Source organism: Pelodiscus sinensis, chromosome 31 (assembly GCF_049634645.1).
Source record: "Pelodiscus sinensis isolate JC-2024 chromosome 31, ASM4963464v1, whole genome shotgun sequence".
NCBI classification, from domain to species: domain Eukaryota; kingdom Metazoa; phylum Chordata; order Testudines; family Trionychidae; genus Pelodiscus; species Pelodiscus sinensis.
This window is the reverse complement of record NC_134741.1, coordinates 7,100,176-7,126,419: the sequence shown is the minus strand read 5'-3', so window position 1 is coordinate 7,126,419 and position 26,244 is coordinate 7,100,176. Positions and strand designations below refer to the sequence as shown.

The 26,244-nt window shown below is 53.1% G+C and overlaps 1 protein-coding gene and 12 non-coding genes across 15 annotated transcripts in view; 5 read left to right on the top strand and 8 right to left on the bottom strand.

Annotated features, from left to right (window-relative positions):
- LOC142821516 (uncharacterized) overlaps positions 1-26,244 on the bottom strand; it is a 369,045-nt gene that overhangs the window by 142,595 nt on the left and 200,206 nt on the right. The window lies entirely within an intron of this gene.
- TRNAE-UUC (transfer RNA glutamic acid (anticodon UUC)) lies at positions 319-390 on the bottom strand. The gene has a single exon. It is a non-coding gene; the product is annotated as a tRNA-Glu (tRNA).
- TRNAM-CAU (transfer RNA methionine (anticodon CAU)) lies at positions 1,414-1,487 on the bottom strand. Its single transcript has one exon. It is a non-coding gene; the product is annotated as a tRNA-Met (tRNA).
- On the top strand, positions 2,310-2,382 carry TRNAK-CUU (transfer RNA lysine (anticodon CUU)). Its single transcript has one exon. It is a non-coding gene; the product is annotated as a tRNA-Lys (tRNA).
- On the top strand, positions 2,816-2,888 carry TRNAI-AAU (transfer RNA isoleucine (anticodon AAU)). The gene has a single exon. It is a non-coding gene; the product is annotated as a tRNA-Ile (tRNA).
- On the top strand, positions 5,737-5,809 carry TRNAK-CUU (transfer RNA lysine (anticodon CUU)). Its single transcript has one exon. It is a non-coding gene; the product is annotated as a tRNA-Lys (tRNA).
- Positions 9,539-9,611, bottom strand: TRNAF-GAA (transfer RNA phenylalanine (anticodon GAA)). Its single transcript has one exon. It is a non-coding gene; the product is annotated as a tRNA-Phe (tRNA).
- Positions 13,086-13,159, top strand: TRNAM-CAU (transfer RNA methionine (anticodon CAU)). The gene has a single exon. It is a non-coding gene; the product is annotated as a tRNA-Met (tRNA).
- Positions 15,923-16,005, bottom strand: TRNAL-UAA (transfer RNA leucine (anticodon UAA)). The gene has a single exon. It is a non-coding gene; the product is annotated as a tRNA-Leu (tRNA).
- TRNAS-AGA (transfer RNA serine (anticodon AGA)) lies at positions 20,534-20,615 on the bottom strand. The gene has a single exon. It is a non-coding gene; the product is annotated as a tRNA-Ser (tRNA).
- TRNAE-UUC (transfer RNA glutamic acid (anticodon UUC)) lies at positions 23,114-23,185 on the bottom strand. The gene has a single exon. It is a non-coding gene; the product is annotated as a tRNA-Glu (tRNA).
- TRNAS-ACU (transfer RNA serine (anticodon ACU)) lies at positions 24,516-24,589 on the top strand. Its single transcript has one exon. It is a non-coding gene; the product is annotated as a tRNA-Ser (tRNA).
- On the bottom strand, positions 25,785-25,856 carry TRNAQ-UUG (transfer RNA glutamine (anticodon UUG)). Its single transcript has one exon. It is a non-coding gene; the product is annotated as a tRNA-Gln (tRNA).

Sequence of the window (26,244 nt, the reverse complement as noted above, 5' to 3'; positions counted from 1 at the left end):
CTTTGTGTCTCTCAGCTGGAGAGGAAAAGGCTTCAGGCCTGGTCCCTGCTCCAAGCTTGTTTGTGGCCAATGGGAGCTGCCTGCTTGAAGCCCTGGCCAGTCCCCACAAGCTCTTATTCACCCAGGCTGGCTGGTGTGACCTGTACCCCCTGTGCAGGGAAGGGGCTGTCTGAGAAATGTGCTTGGCTCCTGGGAGTGTCTCCAAGCCACAGCCTGCCTCTGGCATTCCAGCCCCTCCCTTCCCTCAGACATCTGGCCCTCCCTGTGATGGAAAAGGGCAAAGACTTGGCACATTTCATTAATACAGATGAGGCTGGTTTCCCTGACTGGGAATCGAACCCAGGCCTCAGCAGTGAAAGTGCTGAATCCTAACCACTAGACCATCAGGGACACATCAAGATGCCTTTCTGCTCACCTACACTAGCCTTTCACAGGCCACTTTCTGTCCCCTTCAGGACATGGGTCCATTTTCCATTGACCAGAGGGGACAAGAACAGAAACCAAACAGAACATCAGAACAGCCAGACTGGGCCATGCCAGTTGCCAAACTAGCCCAGGATCCTGTCTCATGACAGCAGCCGATTTCATTGCCCAGTGGGAATCCTCAGGACAGACAATTGTTAAGTGATCCCTCTTGTCGCCCATTCCCAGCTTCTGGAATACACCAGCTAGGGACACCTGCCCTGTCCATCCTGGTTAAATGCCATTGATTGACCTTTCCTACATTAAATTATCCAGTTCTGTTTTGGATCAGATGTCTTGGGCTGCGCAGGCCTTGAGTCATGGCAAGAGCTGGAGGGGAATGGGGAACGGCTGCACTTTGGAATGGGAAGGGGGTGTCTGGGACCATAAAGTAGAACAGTTTCAAAGCCCTTTTCAAGGTGGGCACCATGGCTTAGCTGGCTAAATCAGCTGCCTCATAAACAGGGAATCTTGGGTTCAAGTCCCAGTGGTGCCTTATTGTAGCCTTTGCTCACATTTACTTATGCCCTTCTGGGACACAGAAGAGGCCTCCTCTGGCCACCCATGGAACTGCTGGTTCAGGAAAAGGCTGATCGGGGAAGGGTGTTTGGAAGAAGGAACAACAGGTGAGAAGCACCTGATGCCCACAGACCCTGACTCTCTATGGCTGCAGGAGCTGCAGAGGTTGCACCCTCAGGCTCTCTAGGCCCTGACCCCCTGAGGGAATCACAAGGGCATGTGTTGCTGGCTCTCCTGTCCCAGCAATTGCAGTCAGAGCCCTGCCTTGCCAGTGCCAGCAGCCTCTGCAGGGGCTCCAGGCTTGTGGTTTCCTTCTTCCCAATCCCCCTCTCAAATCAGCCTTTTCCTGAAGCAGCAGTTCCATGGGTGGCCAGGAGAGGCCTCTTCTGTGTCCCAGAAGGGCATAAGTAAATGTGAGCAAAGGTTACAACAAGGCACCACTGGGACTTGAACCCAGGATCTCCTGTTTATGAGGCAGGTGCTTTAGCCAGCTAAGCCATGGTGCCAGCCTCTGAAGTATCTTTAAAATGGCTCTTTATGTTTCCAGACAACACTTTTGACTCCCAAAGTGCAGCCGTTCCCCACTTCCCTCCAGCCAGCGAGCCCAGGCAGTGTCTGGCCCCCTGGGCACAGAAAGCTACAGAAAGCTCCGTGGACAGGGGCCTTTGGCTTCCTTGCCCATGGGATGCTGTTGCAGGAAGGGCTGCTCAGCAGGGTTGGGGTTCACCTGTCGAGGAAGGGAAGAGTATTTGGGTGCAGACTGGCTAACCTAGTGAGGAGGCTTTAAACTAGGTTTGATGGGGGCAGGTGCCCAAAGCCCAGAGGTAAGTGAACAACATGGACACCTGGGGGATACCAGGGCACAGGCAGGAGAAGATCGGAGTGAATCCTGCTACCTCTGCCATGGCTTGGGCCAGGAGGGATGGGGTCTAGCAGCTTTTCACCCCAGCTTTGTGGGAGGCCAAGTAGGAAGGGGCCTCTGGAGGCTCATAGCCCCCTGGCCTGCTGTGTCTGTGGAAAGGGGGGAGAGGACACACACTTGTCACTGGGGAACAGGGCGCATGGATCCCACTTGTTCCTGCAGAAAATGAAACAGGCTGAGCATTTTGCAGAGAACAGGCCAGAGCCCTTCTCCTGTCCCTGGAGAGATGGAAATGGGTCTGTTCCTTGTGGGGAAAGAAGTGGGTGTGTTGGGAGTGGGATTCGAGTTCAAACCTCTCCACAGACCAGAACCCCACATTAGGGGCAAGAAAGAGCCTTGTCAGGCAGTGGAGAACACTTGGCTCCTGTTACACTCAGATGGGATATTAGGAAGTTTTTCACACACAGCCTGGCTAGCTCAGTTGGTAGAGCATGAGACTCTTAATTTCAGGTTCATGGGTTCAAGCCCCATGTTGGGTGGTGCCTTTCCTTAACTCACATTCTCAGCCTGTGAGCAATTGGCTCTCAGTTTTCACCAGGGTTTTAGAAAGAAAAAGTCTAGTCCTGGGGTCCAGCTTTACTAAAACCAAAGAGAGAGCCAACTGCAATTTCCATCTTCTGAGGAGAAGGGAAGAGGATTTTCTTCTCCTCAGTTCTAGCCACAACAGCCCAGGGGGGAGAAAAAATAACCCTCCGCCCGCTGATTGTCCCCCGTCAGCTTCTGTAGCTTCACCTCCTGCCACAGCAGCTCCAGCTTTGAGCTACAAATCTCAAGGGGCTGGTGAGGAAATTAGGCGCTTCCCTGAGAACAAGAGGTGGAGTGTTCACAAGGAGCATCCCCCTTCCCTGCAGAAAAGGGTGTTAGAAAGAGCCAGAAACAGAACAATCAGACAAGTTCCATCCTTTGAAATGTGTTTCTGTGGTGTAGTGGTTATCATGTTTACTTAATATGCAAAAGGTCCCTGGTTCAAATCCAGGCAGAAACACAGGGTCTTCTCTTATTGCGGTGCCCAGGTAACTGCAGCTGCTGCTGACCAGCCTGTTGATGAGCCCAACGCTCATGTGACGGGGGGGTAATGTCAGCTGATAATGCCCCTGGGTGCCAACCTGGGGAAGCCAGATAAATTAGGCCAGGCAGCTGCTTGTGCCTTGGCCTCCCCTGCCCTGGGAGGCTGGTGCATTGGGCCGGCTCTGCCTGCTGCCTCCCTTGTGTGACTTGCCCAGTGTAACAGGCCAAATGTCCGAAAAGCCTCTTCCAAAAAAACAAACAGACAAAAAAAAAAAGCAGAAGAAAAAGCTGCACAAATTGGGTTTTGAAGTTTGCGTAGCTTTTCCCAGAAGAGCAGTGTAGGGCAGACAAAGCCTGAGTGTTGCTCAGCACTGGTGGGAGACAGGGAGGGACAAAATGATCTAATGGCACCTGCAGCCTTTCAGAACAACTCCCAGCCCCAACCGCAAGAAGCAGCCCTTCCCTCCATCCTCACTGGGGTCTGCTGGGAACTGTCTGGACTCAAGCCCACCCCAGTTTCACCCTAAGGATTGCCTGTTCTGTAAAAGCTGCGCCCTGGAAATGAGAAAGCAGCTAAAGTGACACTCGTGGGACTTGAACCCACAAACTTTGAATGTCTAGCTGGGCTCACATGAATCACTGCAGCTTAAAATAGTGATAGAAAAGTAGCCATGTTAGTCTAGGGTAGCTGAAACAAAATACAGAAAAAACCAGTTTCTTGCCATTTCAACCAGAAAGGACATTATCTCAATGACTTAATTACCTGTCTCCTGCTTCAAAAGCCTTTTAAAACTGCACTTTAAAGGGAATCCTCTGAACTGTTATTCATGCTAAAATTCGACACTTTTCGGCGGGGTCCTAACAAAGACTCTAGTTATCTTACCCATTACAAAGATAGCTTCCCCAATTATCACCTCTACTATCATTAGCTCACAGACATTTACCTTCCCCCCCGGCATCCCCGTTCTGTTCTGAAATTTGATTTGTCCTTTTCATATGTGTTCGGTTTTTTTTTGTATCCTTTGATATATATGGTGGTGACAATTTTCTTCCACTATTTGATCTGAGGAAGTGGGTCTGGCCCACGAAAGCTCATCATCTAATAAACCATCTTGTTAGTCTTTAAAGTGCTACACAGTCCTGCATTTTGTTGCAGCTTAAAAGCCCAACATGCTTTCCATTGCACCACAGAGCCTGATATCTCCACTCTCTGCTTTGCAGCACGGCAATTGCTGGTGGCAAAGAAAGGGGAGCCAGGTCTGTCTCTTTTCGGAGATCAGGTAGGAAGAGGGAGGGGGCCACTGAGCCCCTGACAGGGAAAATAATGGATAAGAGCTGAGCTGCAGTTGGAGAATGTGGGCATCGATCCCACTGCCTCTCGCATGCTAAGCAAGCGCTCTACCACTTGAGCTAATTCCCCTGCTGCATTTACAGAGGTTTTTGTGGAGGCACTTAACCCTAACCCTTCTCCACAGCGACATCTGTCATCTAGGTCAGTTAGTCGTGGGAAAGGAGAAGGCTCCGAAAAGGCCTCAAGGCAACTCTCAAGGAGACTCCCTGCAGCAAAGCCATGAGGGGGGGGGGGGGGGGGCTCTGAGATGGCCCCTGCCCTGCAGCCTGGCCCACCTGGCCACTGTCATGGACTCTCTGTGAGGTCACCACCTCCCAACCTCCTTTAGCCAATAAGCTGAGGGGCTGCGAAAGGCCCTTGTGATGTCACTGCCACACCCACCCCTGCCCTCCAGGGCTAATGTCCTGCCCCAGGCAGCCCCTTTGCATGGCTGAGCTGCTCCCAGGGGTGAAAGTGACACATTTCTCACAGGGAGTCCTGGGAGATGAAGCAGCTGGAGGGAGCCAGGAAAGCAGAGGCCAGCCTGAGAGCTGAGAGTCAGAGGTGCCCACTGCACTTTCACACCACAGGTCCCATGGTGTAAGGGCCGCACTCAGGACTCTGAATCCTGCAATCTGAGTTCAAATCTCAGTGGGACCTACTAAGACTGAGCTGGTTGTTACAAGGTTCAGGTGCTTTGGCTTCTACACCCTGAGGTTCACTGGAGAAAATTTTGTTCCTCTTGCTGGGTGTCTGAGGCCACTGGAGCTCCATCTCCAGACGGAGCAGGCCGGCGGGAAGGGCCTGATGCCATCACAGCTGCAGGGCAGGTCACCCACCTGACTCCTGAGCTCAGCCCGTGCTGGAGGCAGCCAGACAGTGTGAGCAGGTCAGAGGAGGAATTGGGGGAAGGGTCCTGAGTCCTGGCTCCCAGCCACGCACCTTGGCACAAAGACCAATGGCCCCTGCACAAAGTGCATTGTGGGAATAAGAGTTGGGGCAGCAGGAAAGGGGCCGGCCCCTCAGCACCAGGGCACGGGCAGGAGAAGATGGGAGTGAATCCTGCTACCTCTGCCATGGCAGGAGGGCTGGGGTCTAGGTATTTTTCACCCCAGCTTTGTGGGAGGCCAAGTAGGAAAGGGCCACTGCAGGTGCACAACCCCCTCGCTGCTGTGTCTGTAGAAAGGGGGGAGAGGACACACACTTGTCACTGGGGAACAGGGCGCATGGATCCCTCTCGTTCCTGCAGAAAATGAAACAGGCTGAGCATTTTGCAGAGAACAGGCCAGAGCCCTTCTCCTGTCCCTGGAGAGATGGAAATGGGGCCGTTCCTTGTGGGGAAAGAAGTGGGTGTGTCAGGAGTGGGGTTCGAGTTCAAACCTCTCCACAGACCAGAACCCCACATTAGGGGCAAGAAAGAGCCTTGAGTCAGGCAGTGGAGAACTCTTGGCTCCTGTTATGCTGGGATGGGATAGTAGGAAACTTTTTGTACAGAGCCTGGCTAGCTCAGTTGGTACAGCCTGAGACTCTTAATCTCTGGGTCATGGGTTCAAGCCCTATGCTGGGCAGTTCTCTTCTTTAACTCACTTTCTCAGTCTACAAACAATTGGCTCTCAGTTTTCACCAGAGTTTTAGAAAGAAAAAGTCTAGTCCTGGGGTCCAGCTTTAGTAGAAGCAAAGAGAGAACCAACTGCAATTTCCATCTTCTGAGGAGAAGGGAAGAGGATTTTCTTCTCCTCAGTTCTAGCCACATCAGCCCAGGGAGGAGAAAAAATAACCCTCCGCCCACTGATTGTCCCCGTCAGCTTCTGTAGCTTCACCTCCTTCCAGCAAATTGAAGAAGGCCGGGTCCCCTCCTGGGGACTCCAACCCAAACCCTAGGACCAAGGGATTTACAAGCCAGATGATCAATGTTTGCTGCACTTCTCCCTCCCCCAAACTATGCCAAACCTCAAAGGTAAATTCTACAGCCCCAGCGGCTGGGGGGGATGTGCATTTCAGAGCCTCTGCCCGCTGATCTGTAGCCTTCTGTGCCCAGGGAGCCAGACACCACCAGGGCTGGAGGGAAATAGGGAATGGCTGCACTTTGGGAGTCAAAGGTGTTGTCTAGGACCATAGAGTAGAACAGTTTCACCAAACTCCCTGAGGAGGGCACCATGGCTCATTTGGCTTTTTCCGAACCAGCAGTTCCATGGGTGGCCAGGGGAGGCCTCTTCTGTGTCCCAGGAGGACCTAGGAAAATGTGAGCTGCCACCACACATGAATCCCTCACCGCTGCCGGAGCCACTCCCTATGCTCAGCGGCCAGCTGCTAGCATGTGCAGGCTGGGATGCTGTGTGCAGGCAGCCTGCACGTGCAGGATATGATGTAGTGCGCTGTGAGTGGAATGGCATGGCCCCATTCCCGCCTCCCTTCCCGCGCTGATCCAGTGGCCGAAAGGGGCTGTGGCTGTTGCTGACAGGGAAGTAGCTGGGAGGCAAGATGCTGGCAGCAAGAGAATCCGGCTGCCTCTTTGCCCTGGGTCTCAGTGCACCATGTTGACTGCAGCCACCGTGACCGAACCTCAAACCAGCTGGACTAGCCAGCCCACATCACAGTGAGTCACTAGTGGCCCTGGCAGAGAAGAGCCCTTGGCAGCTGCAGAGACATCGCTGCAGCTGTGTGAGGCGCATTTCTTGAAAGGGCCACTTGTGAACTGCACTTTTGTTTGCTGGCTAGCTCAGTTGGTTAGCGCGTGGTGCTAATGATGCCAAAATCATGGGTTCAAGCCCTATGCTGGCCACTGGGGTGTTTGTTTTGTTGACTTGCCCTCATTTTGCATCCTGCTATGGACAGGGAAGCAGAAGCAGGCAAAAGGCTCAGGTGTTTGCAGGACTCGGGCCAGAGAGCTGGTAGGAGGAGGCTCCAGCCTGCACAGACCCAGTGGCTGAAAGGGCCTTGGCCTGGCCAGCTTCCCCCAATAGCAGGGAAAACTCTTCTCTTCCCTCCATTGTCCCCAGTGGGGTGACCTGATGCCCAAATTCCTGCTGTAGCAGTGGCTACCCCAAGGTTCCCTGCAGGGGTCAGGCTCCCCAGCACAAGGCACAGAGGGAGACTTAATGGGTGTGTCTAGACTGGCCAGTTTTTCCGGAAAATCAGCCACTTTTCTGGAAAAACTTGCCAGCTGTCTACACTGGCTGCTTGAATTTCTGCAGAAGCTCTGACTCCCTACTGTAAGAAATCAGTGCTTCTTGAGGAAATACTATGCTGCTCCTGTTCAGGCAAAAGTCCCTTTTGCGAAAAACTTTTGCGCAAAAGGGCCAGTGTAGACAGTTGAGATTTGTTTTGTGCAAAAAAGCCCCGATGGCGAAAATGGTGATCGGGGCTTTTTTGCGGAAAACCGCGTCTAGATTGGCCACGGATGCTTTTCCGCAAAAAGTGCTTTTGCGGAAAAGCATCCGTGCCAATCTAGACGCTCTTTTCCGCAAATGCTTTTAACGAAAAACTTTTCCATTAAAAGCATCTCCGGAAAATCATGCCAATCATGCCAGTCTAGACTTAGTCCCAGCGTTAGGTAAGAAATTGTCTCTCATGAACCTAAGGGGAAGGAAGGCAAAGCAGTGGAAGTGGGAAGTGGGAGGGTTTTGCAGCCAAACACTAGCAGGTCCCACTGAGATTTGGACTCAGCTTGCAGGACTCCCAGGCCCAAGTGCTGCTCCTTACACCAAGGGACCTCCACCCAACACCACTTCCTCAGCTCAGTGACTCCATTATGCTGAACTGGAGCCTCAGCTCATGCCCACTGGGACCAGCGTTGCTTGTTTTCCTTCCACCCAGAGCCCCCTTCTTCTCCTGGACTGCAAGAAGCATCCCTGGGACAAACCCAGGCCTCTGCCTCCCCACAGCCAGCCCCACCCCCACAGGATTTGGTAGAACAAGAGGGAGGGTTCTCCTCAACCACTGAGTCCCAGAGCCTCTGGTTTGCCTCCCTCAGCTTGGCTTCCATTCTCTGTCCTATTCCTCCTTGGGCCAGTCTCACAAGGAGGCAGCAGGAAGAGGTGGCCCCATACCTAGCCTCCTAGCCTCAGGATGGGCAGCAAGACCTGAACTTTCCTGGGCACCAAGAGGAGCTGCAATGAAAGCAGACCATCTGTTTCTGCCTGGCTGTGAACCAGGGACTTTTTGCATGTTAGGCAAACATCATACCTACTACACCACAGAAAGCCACAAAAGTGCTTAAACTTGGATAACTATTCTGTTACTAACTCTTTTTCCAGCACCATGATGGGGAGGGGAAAGCAACTTTTCATGGAAAATTGCTGTGAGCTTTGAGTCTGGCAATTATTCCGTATAATTAGTATAAACAATTAGTTACACACATACTAAATGGAAACAAATCTGCCTACAACAAGTCACAGCTGGAGAGATCTCTGAAAACATCCACTCCATGTGCAACCACAAATGGGATGTTAGAAATTATTTTAAAAGGTCCTTGTCAATAAGACAGTGACTATCATATTACATCTCTGTAAATCCATGCTGTGCCCACAACTTGAGCACTGACTGGAAATGTGGTTGCCTTACCCCCCGCCCCCAACAAAAAACCCATACCTTGGCATTGGAAACTTCAGACAAGCACAACAAAAATGATGAAAGGTTTGGATCAGCTGCCACATGAAGAGAGATTGGGACTTTTCATCTTAGAAAGATGGAGACAGAGTGGAAATAAAATAGAGGTCTATAAATCATGGCTGTTTTGAGACTGTAAATAAGCAAAGGTATTTTTCTTGTTCCCATAATAGAAGAACTAAGGATGCATCATGATATTAGCAGGTTGAAAACAAACAAAAGGAACAATTTCTTCACACAACGCACAGTCAACCTGTGGAACTCCTTGCCAGAGGATGTTGTGAAGACCAGGACTATAAGGGCATGTGTATACTTGGAAACTATTTTGAAATTGCTTAAATCAACATAATAACTTCCAGTCTAAGAAAATAGAAATAGCGTGTCCTCAGTATGGGGACGCCTCAGATTTAGACCGAGGCAGGCTCTGTTACTGTTCATTTCTGGGGGCATGGAATTAAAAACAGAGACGCAAGGCTGGGAGCAGCTGAAGCCAAGAGCCCTGTTCTACTGTGTCAACAATCTCTGAGGTGACATGAAATCCCCTTTCCCACTTCTAACCCTGAAATATCATCAACTTTATTATGTCATTCCCAGCCTCTTGATACAGCCTTTGAACTCTGACTGCAGATACTGGCCTGCCAGAGATGGAGAGATGCCAAAAGAGACTAAGCCACATTGACTAAGGCTTCTGCCAAAGCCCGGGATTGAACCAGGGACCTTTAGATCTTCAGTCTAACGCTCTCCCAACTGAGCTACTTTGGCAACTGCTGCAAGCTTTCTGAGGCCCATGTTTCTCTCAGGCATATTTTTCTCTCAGCAGAATACAAGAGAGATGCTGCTGCCAGTGGACCTGCAAGGCAAGATGAGCTTTGCCTGCCCCCCTCAGCCTGACTTGCACTTGGCCCCATTCCTGCCTCTCTTCCCGGGGTGTCCCAGTGGCTGACAGGGACTGTGGCTGCCAATGCAGGGAAGAAGATGGTTGGCGGGTCATGCTCCCTCTGAGATTTTCCATCCATGGGCGGAGTGAGTTTCATAATGTGCACCACTAGTGAGGTCGTTTGCGCTTGTGCGGATGTGGGCTACTGTGGTACCCGCCAGTTACTCACAAACAGCTTAGCTAAATATAGCTTGATAATTTTATAGACGAAAAAATACTGAAACAAGGGGCGTCATTCCTGGCCACTTGGTACAGCCTTCGAACTCTGACTGCAGGGCTAGGTCTACACTCAGAGGTTCTTGCGCAAGAAATCCTGAAACCGGCCCCTTCTCCTGTCACTGGAGAGATGGAAATGGGGCCGTTCCTTGTGGGGAAAAAAGTGGGTGTGTCAGGAGGGGGATTTGAGCTCAAACCTCCCCACAGACCAGAACCCCCCACTGGAAGCAAGAAAGAGCCAAGTCAGGAAGTTGAGAGCACTTGGCTCCTGCTACCCTGTCATAGGGGCATGAAAAGACTTGGTGTAGCCAGTCTGGGTAGCTCAGTTAACAAAACAACATAAAGCTCTTAATCTCAGGATCATGGATTCGAGCCCCATGCTGGGTGATGCCCTTCTTTAACTCACATTCTCAGTCCACAAACAATTTACTCTCAGCTTTCACCAGGGTTTTAGAAAGAAAAAGTCTAGTCCTGGGGTCCAGCTCCAGTAGAACCAGATAGAGAACAAACTGCAATTTCCATCTTCTGAGGAGAAGGGAAGAGGATTTTCTTCTCCTCAGTTCTAGCCACATCAGCCCACAGAGGAGAAAAAATAACCCTCCGCCCGCTGATTGTCCCCCATCAGCTTCTGTAGCTTCACCTCCTGCCACAGCAGCTCCAGCTTTGAGCTACAAATCTCAAGGGGCTGGTGAGGAAATGAGGAGCTGGCAGCTCGGGTTAGTGGCGTCCCTGAGAACAAGAGGCGGAGTGTTCACAAGGTGCATCCCCTCCCCTGCAGAGCAGGGTGTTAGAAAGAGCCAGGAACAGAAGAGTCAGACAAGTTCCATTATCACTAAAGTGTGTTTCTGTGGTGTAGGGGTTATCACATTTGCCTAACACGCAAAAGGTCCGTGGGTCAAAGTCAGGCAGAAACACAGGGTCTGCTCTTATTGCTGCTCCCCTGAGTGCCCAGGTATGTGCAGCTGCTGCTGACCAGTCTGTGCCTGGGATGAGCCCAACTCCCACGTGACAGAGGGGGGTGACATCAGCTGAAAATGCTCCTTGGTGCCAGCCTGGGGAAGGGAGATGAGTCAGGCCAGGCAGCTGCTGGAGGCTTGTGGCTTGGCCTCCCCTGCCCTGGAAGGCTGGTGCATTGGGCCTGCTCTTCCTGCTGCCTCCCTTGTGTGACTTGCCCAGTGTAACAGGCCAAATGTCAGAAAAGCCTCTTCCAAAAAAAGCAGCAGAAAAAGCTGCAGAAATTAGGTTTTGAAATTTGCATAGCTTTTTCCAGAAGAGCAGTGCAGTGTAGACACAGCCTGAGTGTTGCTCAGCACTAGTAGAGACAGGGAGGGACAAAACAGTCTAACGGCACCTGCAGCCTTTCAGAACAACCCCCATCCCCAACCCCAAGAACCAGCCCTTCCCTCCACCCTCACTGGGGTCTGCTGGGAACTGTCCGGACTCATTCCACCCCGGTGTCAGCCTAAGGATTGCCTGTTCTGTAAAAGCTGCGCCCTGGAAATGAGAAAGCAGCTAAAGTGACACTCATGGAACTTGAACCTACAGTCTTCAAATGTCTTGCTGGGTTCACATTAACTATTGCAGCTTAAAAGTCCAACATGTTTTCCATTGCACCACAGAGAGTGCTGAACTCGATATCTCCACTCTCTAGAGCAGGGGGCTGGACTTGATGGACTTCTGAGGTCTCTTCCAGCTCTACGGTTCTATGACTCTCTGCTTTGCAGCATGGCAATTGCTGGGGGAAAGGAAAGGGGAGCCAGGTCTGTCTGCTTTGGGAGAGCAGGTAGGAAGAGGGAGGGGGCCACTGAGCCCCGACAATGAAAATAAGGGATGAGCACTGAGCTGCAGTTGGAGAACGTGGGCTTTGAGTGCTCACTTCACATGTGAGAGGCAGTGGGATCGATGCCCACATTCTCCAGTGGTAAAGATTTGCTCTTTCTTTTCCACAGGCAGAGCCAGCCAGGGGCTGTTTCCAAGGGCTCCTTCTCTTCCCATAAGGCAATGGGTTGGTTTCTGCAGTGCGGGGGGTTTCCTGTTTGCCTCACAGGGAGCAGTTCCCTGGCTAAAAGTCAGGCAGGCAAAGTCCAGCCTGTAACACCCAGAAGAGGGGATTCGCCTGCCTGGGGAGGGCAGGAACAGACCAGCACTTGGGAGCTTGGCTGCCAGCTGCTTAGCACATCTGGACACAGAAGAATCCCAAGACTTGGTTCTGCCAGGCTCCAGTTTCCCCTCTTCTGTTTCTTTTCAGCTCCCTGCAAACTGCCTCCCAGCTGTGGGTGAGGCTGAGTGTGAGTGAAACCAGCTGCGCTTTGGATGATTTTGTTAATTGTCTAAACAGCCTCAGGCACCTCTTCTGCCTGGGGAGGTGTCTGGAATAGACGCCTAGTGTGACATCACCCTGGGGTTTTACCCCTTTAACCTCACCCAGAGACTCCTGACAAGTCCACTCCTGTGTCTATCTCCACCTCAGGCCAAGTGTTCGCATGTTTCATATCTAAGGAAACTCCTCCTCCCTTTTCCCTGCCAATCCTTCCCTAGCAAGCTGTACCCTTCTGTGCCAATATTCCAGTCGTGTATTATCCCACCAAGTCCCTGTGATACCAACTTCCTGCTTATTACCCATAGTCCTGTGTGTCTGTACCAGCATCTAAGACACAGATTAGATTTTGCTTCCCAGTGGTCCCACGTCCCTCCTTTATCTCTGCTGTTACAACCCCTGCTCTCTCCCATTTCTGGCCCATCTCCCAAGTGTCCATGTTGTTCACTTTCCTGTGGGCTTTGGGCACCTGCCCCCATCAAACCTAGTTTAAAGCTTCCTCACTAGGTGAGCCAGTCGGCACCCAAATACTCTTCCCTTCCTCAACAGGTGAACCCCGTCCCTGCTGAGCAGCCCTTCCTGCAACAGCATCCCATGAGCAAGGAGGCCAAAGCCACCTGCCCACTGAGCTGTAGCTTTCTGGGCCCAGGGGGCCAGACACCGCCTGGGCTCGATGGCTGGAGGGAAGTGGGGAACGGCTGCACTTTGGGAGTCAAAAGTGTTGTGTGGAAACATAAAGAGCCATTTTAAAGAGACTTTGTAGGAGGGCACCATGGCTTAGTTGGCTAAAGCACCTGCCTCATAAACAGGAGATCCTGGGTTCAAGTCCCAGTGGTGCCTTGTCTAGGACACAGAAGAGGCCTCCCCTGGCCACCCATGGAACTGCTGGTTCTGGAAAAGGCTGATTGGGGAGGAACATTGGAAAGAAGGAAACCACAAGCCTGGAGCAGGTGCAGAGGTTGCTGTGACTGGCACTGGCAGGCAGGACTCTGACTGCACTTGCAGAGACAGGAAAGCCAGCACCACACACCCTTGTGATTTCCTCAGGGGCATGAGGGTGCAACCTCTGCAGCCATGGAGAGTCAGGGTCTGTGGGCATCAGGTGCTTTTCAAGAGGGGGGGGGGGTGAAACCTCTTGGGGCTTGTGGTTTCCTTCTTCTCCCCAATCAGCCTTTTCCTGAACCAGCAGTTCCATGGGTGGCCAGGGGAGGCCTCTTCTGTGTCCTAGACAAGGCACCACTGGGACTTGAACACAGGATCTCCTGTTTATGAGGCAGGTGCACTGCCTCTCACATGTGAAGTGAGCACTCAAAGCCCAGTAAATGTGAGCCAAGGCTGTTTATTAGTCAAGTGCTTTAACCAGCTAAGCCACGGTGCCCTACTCAGACCCACCTCTAAACTGTCCTACTGTATGGTCTCAGACAACACCATTGTCTCACAAATTTTGGCCATTCCCCATTTCCCTCCTGCCTTCCCACCCTGGCGGTGTCTGGCTCCCTGGGCACAGAAGGCTACAGCTCAGTGGGTTCTAACATGCACATCTCCCCCATCACCTGGGGCTGTAGAGTTACCTTTGAGGTTCTGCAGGGTTGTGGGAGGGAGAAATGCAGCAAACTTTGATTTTCTGGCTTGTAAACCCCTTGGTCCCAGGGTTTAGGTTGGAGTCCCCAGGTGGGGGCCCGGCCTCCTTCAGTTTGGTCCCTTCTTGAGGGTACAAAATAGACATCAGAGAATTCCTTTGCCCCACAGCAATCTCTGTTGGCCAAAGGGTTAGCAACCGAATATTTGCCCAAGTTTAAGTGCAGTAGCAGAAAACATTTTTATGTGTGTTTCTGTGGTGTAGTGGTTATCACGTTTGCTTAACACGCAAAAGGTCCCTGGTTCAGAAACACAGGGTCTTCTCTTATTGCAGTTCCCCTTGGAGCCCACAAGGCAGAAGCATGTGGGAGACAGCTCAGCAGGTTAGGCTGAGATTGTAGGAGGCAGGGCTGGGGCTGAGACTTCTCAGTGGTGCCTTACTTGGGACCAGGTGGTTGCTGCCACACAGTCCAGGGCCCACCCAGGAAGTGCCATGACTGTGGCTGTTCACCTTTGGGGCAGTGTGGTTGTTGCCTTTGCTGTAAGGGGACACAAAGACACATAACATCATACCCAGACCCCAGGCACCCTGTTCCCCTCGCTTTCTTCCCACCCAGCACCCCCAGCTTCCTTTGACACCCTCCCTTCTTCCTGCTCCCCCATCCTGCTCCTGCATCCACCTTCCCTCTGCACCCTTTCTCCTGGCCACACGGCTCCTTGGCCCTTCTCAAGCCAGGCCCTGCAAGGAGCCACCAGGTAAGAAGGAAGGAGAACAAGTCACCTCTTCTCAGGTGAGATGTGCTGGGAAACTAGCAGATCCGGTGCAAGCTGAGCTCCAAGGGCTGGTTCCTCCTTGCAGGTCCCGGCTTGAGAAGCACCAAGGAGTGCTGTGCATGTGCATGTCCAGAAGGAACATGGATGAAGGAGCAAGAACAAGGGAGAGTGTCAAAGCAAGCTCCGGGGGGGGGGGGGGGGGAGGAGCAGGGCAGGGGCTGGGTGGGAAGAAAGGTCTCATATGACCTTACCTGGGGCCTGACAGCTAAACAGGAGAGAACCCAGCAGCCAAGGTCAGGGGGGACAGAGGCACTTACTTGTGCCGGGTGAATCCTCTGCTCTGGTGGGAGCAGCAGCAGGGTGGGTGGGTGGGTGCCTGGGGCAGGGGCTCCCCATTCCCCCTGGGACAGCCCTGTGGGGAGGGGGTGGGGCAGGCTGTGCTGGAAGAGGCTGGGGGTGGGCGACTGAGTGGGGTGGGGATTGAAGAGCAGGACCCAGAAGCCCTGATGCTGAAGCTCACCCTCAGATCAGACCCTGACGGATCAGAATAAAGTGTCTCAAAGGAGCTACAGCCCCACAGCCCGGCCTAGGGATGGCTCAGCCAGTGGGTTAGAAGCACTGGGACACACAGCGACTCAGGAGCTGCTCAGAGACAAGCACTGGCGAGAAGCAGAACAATTCCCTGAGCAGTCGATTGGTTCTGGCTCGTTTGCTGGGACTTAAGGAGAACAACAAAGTCCTGAGTCTCCTCCCTGTGTCTGGCCCCTGCTCAGCCAATCAGAACTGGGACTAGAACTGGAAGACTGTGTCTACACTGGTGGGCTGTGTCCACACTGGCGCGTTATTGTGCAAGAAGGGCCACACTGCCCACTCGCTCTTGTGCAAGAAGTTTTACTGTAAAAGCGTGGTAAGAGAGGGCTTCTTGTGCAAGAGCTACTCTCTTTTCTAACAGGTGTAAGTCCTCTTGCACAAGAGCTCTTGCACAAGAGGGCAGTGTGGACACGGGACAGGTGTTTCTTGTGCAAGAAAGCCCAATGGCTAAAATGGCCATCAGAGCTTTCTTGCATAAGAGAGTGTCCACACTGCCATGGATACTCTTGAGCAAAAGCACATCTCGCACATGGCAGGGGGGATGTGTTCTTGCGCAACATGCCGCCACAGCCAAAGGGACTTTCAGAGATGAAGTCTAGTTCCCTGCCTCACAGCAGAATAAAGCACCATCCAGATCGATGTCTCTCCAAAACAGGAAGCTACCAGGAGTGGGGTTTGAACCCACACAGACAAACATCTATTGGCTCTTAAGTCCAATACCTTAACCACTCGGCCATCCTGGTGATGGAGAAAGTGCAGACGTGTGCAAGTTCTCTCCCCAAATACCCCAGGGGCTCACTCTCAGAGTATCTGCCCATCCCATCTCTGTGCCAGGGCTTCCCACCGAAAGGGAGAATGAGCCGTCCCTTCCCCCACAGTGAGGAGGGAAGCAGGGAAAAGGGAAAGCAGGTTTAATAAAGAGAAATGCAAAGTGCTCCACTTAGGAAGGAACAATCAGTTCCATACATACAAGATGGGATTCGACTGTCTAGGAAGGAGCATGGCGGAAAGGGATCTAGGGGTCATAGTGGACCACAAGTTGAATATGAGTCAACAGTGTGATGCTGTTGCAAAAAAAGCAAATATGATTCTAGGTTGTATCAACAGGTGTGTTGTAAGCAAAACTCGTGAGGTCATTCTGCCACTCTACTCTGCACTAGTTAGGCCTCAGCTGGAGTACTGTGTCCAGTTCTGGGCTCCACATTTCAAGAAAGATGTGGAGAAATTGGAAAGGGTACAGAGAAGAGCGACAAGAATGATTAAAGGTCTAGTGAACATGACCTATGAAGCCAGGCTTCATGAACTGGGCTTGTTTAGTTTGGAAAAAAGAAGATTAAGGGGGGACATGATAGCGGTTTTCAAATATCTAAAAGGGTGTCACAAGGAGGAAGGAGAAAATTTGTTCCTCTTGGTTACTGAGGACAGGACAAGGAGTAATGGGCTTAAAGTGCAGCAGGGGAGGTTTAGATTGGACATTAGGAAAAAATTCCTAACTGTCAGGGTGGTCAAATATTGGAATAAATTGCCAAGGGAGGTGGTGGAATCTCCCTCTCTGGAGATATTTCAGAACAGGTTAGATAGACATCTGTCAGGGATGGTGTAGACGGAGCTTGGTCCTGCCTTGAGGGCGGGGGGCTGGACTCGATGACCTCTCGAGGTCCCTTCCAGTCCTATGATTCTATGATTCTATGAAACTAAACAAGATAAAACCCAACGTCCCCAGGGATTCTGAGGGACAAAGGCCTGGTGGGGAAAATACCCCCCCACCTTCACCTAGGCTCTGTCTACACTCCCAGATTCTTGCACAAGAAATATGCAAATGAGGCTAAGCGTGGAATATCATAGAGCCTCATTTGAATACCTAATAAGCTGCCATTTTTGCAGAAGACGCTCTTGCTCCAGAAGGATCTGTCTACACTGCCCCTTCTTGTGCAAGAAAAACCCTCTTGTGCAATGCCGCTATTCCTGAAAATTATCGTCGTAGAGGAATTGCACAAGAGAGTTTTTGTTGTGCAAGAAGGGGCAGTGTAGATGCTCCCTCTGGCTCAAGAGTCTCTTCTGCAAAATTGGTGACTCATTAGGTACGGAAATGAGGCTCGGCGATATTTGACGCTTAGCCTCATTTGCATATTTCTCATGCAAGAATCCGTGAGTGTAGACACAGCCCTAGGCTACGTCTACACTGGCCCCTTCTTCGGAAGGGGCATGCTAATTTTGAAAGTGGGAATAGGGAAATCCGCGGGGGATTTAAATATCCCCCGCGGGATTTAAATAAAGATGACCGCCGCTTTTTTTCTGGCTTGGGGAAAAGCTGGAAAAAAGCATCTAGACTGGCCCAATCCTCCGGAATAAAGCCCTATTCCGGAGGATCTCTTATTCCTACTTCAAACCTCCCTTCAGCACCTCCTGCCTCTCCTTCCTGCCCCCACCTCACACGTCCCTGTTCCCCTTCACCTCTCTTATCTTCCCCCACCCCACTTGATCCCCCTCCCCACCCTCTCTGGGGTGGCTCTCCCCGCCTCGCACGAGCTGGTAGCAGCTTCCCTGGCCCCAGGCTGGGATCACAGCCCCCTCTCCTGAGAGCAGCCCTGGGCCAGATCCCCCCACTGCCACCCTGGGGGGCCTGCTCACTGGGAAGGGAAGGGGGGCCTCTCCTACCTGCCCCCACAAATGCTGCCTACCCTGGGGTGGGGGCCGGGCTGGGGGCTGGGCTGGGCAGGGACTGTCCAGGCTGGGGGTGCTGCCGTGGGAAAGGTTCCCAGGGAACAGCTTTCTACATCCCACCGGCCCTGCAGGAGATTCCCCCTCCTGGCTGCAGCCCGGGCTCCGGGGGCCCAGCAGTGCTGCACCCAATGCTGGGGCTCAGGGATCCGCCCAGAACCATTTCCAGGGGCCCCGCTAGCAGAGGGCAGGAAAGGAGCCAGGCTGAGGCTTTGCAGGGAGCAGGCTGGGGACCTGGCAGGAGGAGGCTCCAGCGAGCACAGAGCCTGCGCAGGGCCAGCCTGCTGGGAGGGGAGCAGGAGCATCCAGCACCATTCAGGCCAGCGGCAGCCGACACTGGGGGAGCTCTGAGACTCCAGGGCAAAGGCCTCCAGCTCCCCAGCCCCTGGGATTAGGTGGCCCTGGAACCAGGCCCCCTGGAGTAGCATTGTGGCCGGGGGGCTCTGACCACAGGGGGGCTGGCCCCAGAGCCCAGGACCTGGGAGTCTGGTCAGCAAGTGAAATTCACCCGTCAGTCCAAGCTGCTCTGTCCCGGCTGCCGTTCCTGCCTGTCCCATGCCAGCGCCGCACACGGACCAGTGGGGCAGGACGGGGGGTGTCCGTGGGGCCCTGCTCTCAGTCCGTCCCTCACAGGCCCTGTGGGCTGCTCGAGGGCTGAGCCCGTCGCCCAGGCCTGGCGCGGGGATGGAACATGGGGCACGTTTCCCCCTGTGAGCGTGTGCGGGGGCAGGAGGGAGCCACACGGGCCCGGCTGAAGGTTTTGTGCTGGGGCTGGAGGCTTGAGCCCGAGCTGTCGGCCTCAGCGGGACTTGCTCCTCCCCCCTCTCCTGCCTTGCTGCCTCCTTTGGCCAGCAGCGCTCAGGGGCAGCCGGGAGAGCCGGCACCAAGGGCAGAGGAGGCCGAGGCGCAAGCCCCTCAGAGGGGACAGGCCTGAGGCCTCTGGCTTCTGCCAAGGGGCTTTCTGTGGTGCCGAGCAGGGGAGGGAGGCCAGGCCCAGGCAGGAGAAGGGGCAGCAAGACACTGCGTTTCTGCCTGGTGTCACTCAAGGGTCCTTCTGCAGGTGAAGCGCCCATTAGAGCCCCCTGTGTTGCTGGGTTCTCCTGCCCCAACACTCACCCAAGGGCCACCTGGGCAAAGCAGCCTGCCCCAGGCCCCCTTCCAAAGCTGAGCTGGCAGAGCAGAGGCCTGTGGCTGGGGATCCGCAAAGGCCCTTAGGTTGCTTTTTTAAAAAAAAAAAACAGCAACAGCCTGTCTCTTAGAACTGGAAGGGACCTTGAAAGGTCATCAAGTCCAGTCCCCTGACTTCTCAGTAGGACCAAGTACCATCCCTGATGAATTTTTTACCCCAAACGGCCTCTGCAAGGATAGAACTCACAACCCTGGGTTTAGCAGGCCAATGCTCAAACCACTGAGCTATCCCTCCCCAAACATCACTGTAGTCAGCATAGGGCTTGAACCCATGACCTTGGTATTATTAGCACCAGGCTCTAACCAACTGAGCTAGCTGGGTTGCTTAGTCAACTGCAGTTGAAAGGAGAGATTCTTCTTCCTCCCCCTGGCTGCAGGCCCGGCCTTAGGACCAGGCGGCTACTGTTGGTCTGTCCATTTGGAGCCTGGGGCTACAATTGCCAAAAAGGTTTTGGGTTCCAGCTGCCAATCTAACGTCTTAGGCTGCGCAGACCTCAAGACACGGCAGGAGCTAGAGGGGAACGGTGAACGGCTGCACTTTGGAATGGGAACATGTTCTCTGGAACCATAAAGTAGAACAGTTTGAGAGCTGTTTTGAAGGAGGGCACCATGGCTTAGTTGGCTGAAGCAGCTGTGTTGTAAGCAGAAGATCTTGGGTTCAACTCCCAGTGGTGCCTTCTGGTGAGGCCAATGTGTCTCTTCTTTCCACCATATCCCAACACATATCTGGAGTTGGTTTTACTGTTTGCTGGTGTCCTAACAGTGGAAGTAGGATGGCAGCAAAGAGCAGGAGCAGTGTGTACTGGTGCAGGTGCCCTCTGGGTTTGATTTAGAGAGTCTTACCTAGACTTGCTAAATCAAACTCTGGGAGATGGATTGAAGCAGAAATCTCCACCTGAGTGAAGACATGGCCTAATGGTGCAATTAGTTAGATGCTGACCACAGCCAGTCTAAGCCATTCTAGTGCCCCAGGCATGTGGCACTGCCCCCGGGCTCATGGTGCATGTGCGGCTCCACCCTGGGTGTACAGTGCATATACAGCCCCTCCCGCTCCATGCATGGAGCTTGTGGTAGCAGGATGCTCTTGTGCTGCCCAGCCTGGCCCTGCCACCACCACTGGCGTGCAACTGAGGGTCCCCTGGGGCAGGCCATGCAGAGCCCCACAGCTGCATGGGGAAGGGCACTGCTGACAGGTGCTGTGGAGGTTAATGCAGCCCCCAGGAACTGCTGCAGCCTGCCAGGAGCCAGGGCTTGAGGCTCAACCCTTAATCCAGTCCTCATGCCAGCAGTAACAGCCCCACTGCTGGTAACTCACAGAGGCCCTTGCTGCCCGAGGAAGAGTTGTGGGCAAAACACAGACCACGCTGTGAGCAGGATTTGAACCTGCGCAGGGAAACCCTATTGGATTTCTAGTCCAACGCCTTAACCACTCGGCCATCACAGCTCTGAGCAAAGTGGATCCAGCAAAACTGGTAAATAATGCCAGTGCACAGCCCTAATGTCACCTGCCACAGAGTTCACACAGCAAACCATTGCAACAGCTGTGCAGAGGAGTCCTGGCCTTTCTGCTCTTAGGCTGCCTTGGAGGTGAGTTCTGCTTCAAGGTCTTCTCTCCTCCTTCTTGGTCTTCCTTTCCCTTTTCCTTCCTCTTCTCTTCTACTCTTTTCCTTCTTCTTGCTGGTGTCCTTCTTTGATCCCAGTTTATAAAGAGAAATTCAAGTACCGCTTAGTTCTACCTTAACCAATTATTTTAGTATAATTTCACTATCCAGTCGGCTAAGATCGAGCGCTTCCAGCCTCTTGGAGAGCCATGTCACAGGCACAAGCCCCCAGAGACCCCTCTGGCCCTTCCAGGGATACATCGCAGGAGCAAGCAAGTGGCAGCAAGTGCTGGGCACTCTCATGGTAGGGGCCAGAGATAAAGCTGTGGTCCAAGGAGGAGTCTCTGCAGGCCCTGCAGTCCAGGTGGAGGAATGCAGATATTTATGGCTCAATGGTTGACGGCCTTGCAAAGAAAGGCCACCTCCCCCCACCCCAGACCAAGTCAGAGCCAAGGTCAAGAAATTGTGCAGGGGTATGTGAGGGCTCGTGAGCGCAGTTCCAACACTGGGGAAGCACCATAGCACTGTGCAGACTGTGAGGAACTGGACCAAGTCCTGGGGACTGGGAAACCTCATCTCCAGGGACAGTTGTGGAGTCTGGGATGGAGACACCTGGGCAGCAGCAGCTGCAGCTTCAGGATGACAACCCAGATGACCAGCAGCTCCAGGATGAGGAGAAGGAGGATTCCAGTGGGAGCACAAAATGCTCATGGAAGGGCTCACACATTGTCCCCAATGCACTGGCCTGAGGGACTGAATTCTTGCTGCTCCTGGGTGCACCCAAATGCCCTTCTGGGGGGGGGGGGCAGGTTCCCCAGCTCACACCCCTCCTGTCACACAAAGCTTGCAAAGGGGGTTGATTTTCCTGCATCTCTTCTTGCTTGCTGCTGCGCTAAAAGAAATCTTGAAACCAGCCCCGTCTCCTGTCACTGGAGAGATGGCCCTGTGCTGGGATATGAGAGAGTATCCCAGTGATGCTCGTCGCAGCCCAGGAGAAGAAGGGGGCTCTGGGTGGAAGGAACCCAAGTAAAACAGGTCCCAGTGGGCATGAACTGGGCACCAGCTTGGCCCAGTTGAGTGAGGGGAGGTTGGTCCCATGGTGTCAAGGGCAGCGCTCAGGACTCTGCTGCTGCTGGCAGGGAAGAAGCTGGGAGGCAAGGTGCTGGCAGCAAGAGATTCCGCCTTCTCTTTGCCCTGGGTCTGCCGGCCACCAGCCACCTTGACCAACCCTCAAACCAGCTGGACTAGCCAGCCCACGTCACAGTGAGTCGCTAGTGACCCTGTCAGAGAAGAGTCATTGGCAGCTGCAGAGACGTCCCTGCAGGTGACTGAGGCGCCTTTCTTGAAAGGGCCACTGGTGAGTTGTACTTTCGTATGCCCGCTAGCTCAGCTGGTTAGAGTGTGGTGCTAATAATGCCAAGGTCATGGGTTCAAGCCCCATGCTGGCCACAGGGGTGTTTGGTTCAGTGACTTCCCTTCCTTTAGCTGCCTGCTATGGACAGGGAAACAGAAACAAGCGAAAGGCTGAGAGCTTTGCAGGAAGCAGGGCAGAGATCTGGTAGGGGGAGGCTCCAGCCTGCACAGCCCCCGTGGCTAAAAGGGCCTGGGCCTGGCTTCCTGTCCCCAAAAGCAGGGGACCTGATGCCCAAATTCCTGCTGCTGCAGTGGCTACCTCAAGGTACCAGCTGGGGGGCAGGCTCTGGAGCCGCAGCCACACGGGGAGACTCAATATGACCGGGAGGCCTGGAGCGTGTGAGCCCTGCACAGAGGCTGCTGCTGGGGGCCTGCTTCAGTGGCCCAGCAGCGCAAGTTCCCCTGAACCAGCTTCTCCCCCTGGAGCCACCCCCCAGCGCTGCTGAGGCCCCTGACATGAGGCAGTGGGACCACCAGAGGAAGGTGCCAGCCTTAGCCCTTCCTCCCAGCCTCCACCCCCTCCCAGGGTCTTTCCCCAGCCCCTCCCCAGTTCTACATTCCCCACATAAAAACCAGAGAGTTTGTTCTTTCAACAGGGAAAAGTCCTGTTTGTGTTACCAGCAGGGGGAGAGGGAGAGGGAGAGGGAAGGGGATGTGCTGGGGTATGTTGAGGTTGGGAGGGAGGCACAGAGGGCAAAAAATGAGGAGTAATGTTAGTTAGTTGGAACCAAGGGGCTGGGTTTAAACTACTGCAGAAAAAAGGACTCTGCCCCTGCCCTGTCCTCAGGCTGGCACTGGGGAGGCCTGAGTCCAGGCAGTGCCCAGCCAAGGGGGAGGGGTTAGGGTTAGCCCCATGCTAGGTCTCTGCTGCTGTAACATGTGGCAAGAAGATCAACTAGGGACATGTTTTGGGAAAGTTGCAGCTGGTTTCCCTGACTGGGAATTGAACACAGGCCACAGCAGTGAAAGTGCTGAATCCTAACCACTAGACCATCAGGGACACATAAAACAAGTCTCTTTGCTCACCTACACTAGCCTTTCGCAGGCCATTTTCTGTCCACTTCAGGATGGGGGGGGGGGTCCATTCTCTCTTGCTCAGAGGGGACAAGAACAGCCAAATAGAATATCAAAGCAGCCAAACTGGGCCATGCCAGTTGTCCAACTATCCCAGGATCCTGTCTCACAACAGCAGCCAATTTCATTGTCCGGAGGGAATCCTCAGGACAGACAGTTATTAAGTGATCCCTCCATTCCCAGCTTCTAGAATACACCAGCTAGGGACACCTGCCCTGTCCATCCTGTTAAATGCCATTGATTGAACTTTCCTGCATTCAATTATCCAGTTCTTTTTTTGGACCTTCTTGTAGATTTCATCTTCACAACATCCTCTGGCAAGGAGTTCCACTGGGCGCAAAAATGCTTCTTTTTTAACTTGGTTACTTACCAGTTTCATTTTGTCACCCTGGTTCTTAAGTAGGCAAAAAAATAATTTCTTATTTGCTTTCTTCACCCCTGTCATCATCACATAAACCCCTGCCCCGTCGCCCCTTGCTTGTCCTTGTCCCAAGCTGAGAAGAAGTTCCATGAACTCCTGGGAGCTGCTTTCCAAAGAAGAGGCATTTCTAGCGGAGAAGATGGCCAAGCCCAATCCCCTACACAAAGCCCCAGGAAATACCAGTGGAGATTGGGAAAGCTCCCTCTCGGGCAGCACTACGGAATGGATCCGGCTGGCCATCGGGCTGACTAACCCATCAACAGACGAGTCCCCGTGAGACTTCTCAGCCCAAGTGCAGAGACTGTGGAGTCTCCCACTCCCAGCCCAGTGGCAGAGGGGCAGCGCCCTGAGGAGGCAGGTCCTGAGGCAGAGGAGACCTTTGAAGGGAACGGAGACAAGGGAGACGTGAGGTGAGAGGAAAGGGAACAAGTCGCCTCTTCTCAAGGGAGACGTGGTGGGAAACTGCCGGTTCCGGTGCAAGCCGAGCTCCAAGGGCTGGTTCCTGCCCCGGTGGCTCCTTGCAGGGCCTGGCTTGAGACGCACCAAGAAGTGCCATGTGTGGCCAGGAGAGAGGGTGTTTACAATCCAGACAATCAATGATTGCTGCACTTCTCCCTCCCCTCAGTGATGCTAAAGCTCAAGGCCAACTCCCCAGGCCAAGCAGCTGGGGGAGATGTGCATGTCAGAGCCTCTGCCCACTGAGCTGTAGCCTTCTGTGCCCAGGGAGCCAGACACTGCCATGGCTGGAGGGAAATGGGGAATGGCTGCACTTTGGGAGGCAAAGGTGTTGTCTGGGACCATAGAGTAGAACAGTTTCAGCAGGTCCCCTGAGGAGGGCACCATGGCTTAGCTGGCTAAAGCACCTCTCTACTAAACAGGAGATCCTGGGTTCAACTCCCAGTGGTGCCTTGTGGTGGACTTTGTTTACTTTTTCCTATGTCTTTCTGGCCTCTGACACTCCAGCACTGGGGCACTTGAGCCCTTCAGCCAGATTCAGACCAGACCGGTGAGAGTCTCTCATGCTCATCGAGGGGGATTCTGCACTTGCTGCTTTGGGAGCCAGGGTCACATTGCAGAGCTCCCCCGGGGCCGTCCCACAGTGCCACCAGCCCAGCACCAGCTGCTCTCCCTGCCCTCAGCAATGTGGCTGCATTTTATCCTTCCCCTTCAGTGACAACCAGCCATTCCCCGCCAGCCCCAGCCCCTGTAGCACCCGTTCCTTTCCCCAGGAGCAGCATGAGCACCAGTGCAGTGCCCTGCTGAGGCTGCGGCTGTGGGAGGCAAGCCCCTGGCTTTGGAAGGGAGACATGATGTCAAGGTGTTAAGTTTCACCCATGTCTAGTGTGGGGTGACCCACACTTGGGGGGCAGCTGGAGGTGCCTCCTGAGAGCTGATTTTCAGCCCTTCCTGTGTTTCTGGTTCCTTCCAACAGCTCGACTCAGTTATCTAAAAGTTGAGGAATGTGTATTGGGAAGAGGGAATTTCTGTCTTTTCAGTGTCACTAGTGTGGCGTAGTGGACAAAGCATTGGTCTCCTAGTCTTGGATTTGTGGGTTCAAGTCCCATCTGAAGTGATAGTTATGACATTTCCTAGTAAGTGCAATTCTCTTTGGCTTCCTTTTTGCCATATTATCTGTTAGATCTTTGAACACTGGAGAAGTGTCCCCTGGAACTGCCATTCCAGGGTTATGAGTTTAATTCTTGAAGGAGCCATTTAGAGATGTCTGAGGTAAATCTGTCAGGGATGGCTCTTGGCCCTGCCATGAGCATGGGGAGTGGACTAGATGACCTCTCAAAGTTCTCTCCAGCTCTATGAAATGGTTTATCTCCTTATAAAGAGCATCTGTGGAGACTCTCTTGTGCAAGAAAGTTCTAATGGCTGTTTTAGGCACAAGAAATCCCTCGTGCCTGTGCACACTGCCTTCTTGTGCAAGAAGCCCTCTTGTCCAATGGTTAACTGTACATTTTTTTGCGCAAGAATGCACATGCAGGGTAAACACTCAGCTAGTTTTTGCACAAGAATGGCTATTCTTGTGCAAAAGGCCTGCAGCATAGACAGAGCTGTGCAGTGTGAAAAAACCTCACAATAACAAGTTCAAACCAGCAGGTCCCACTGAGACTTGAACTCAGATTGCAGGATTCAAAGTCCTGAGTGCTGTCCCTTACACCATGGGACCTACCCACTGACCTCTTCATGGGCATTGGGGACACTCAGTTTTCAGGCTGGCCTCTGCACTCCTGGCTTTCCTCCTGCTGCTTCATCCCCCTGGCTATGACTGCACATAGTGATTCCAAAATAGTTTATTTTGAACTAGCACATCTACACTGCAGGGAAACCGCAGAATAGTCTGAGGCAGGCTCCCCAGTGTAGACGACCTGTCTCAGAAGAATAAATTAGTATGTCCACAAGAAGGGGCTAGTTCAAACTAGCAGCAGTGGTGCATCTACACAGACCTTATTTGGAAATAGCTAATTTGGAATAGGAGTTAGTCTTTGTAGAATGAGGTTTGCAGAAGTCGGAAAAAGCCGTCTGATACTTCAGAATTATTTCAAACTAATGGAATT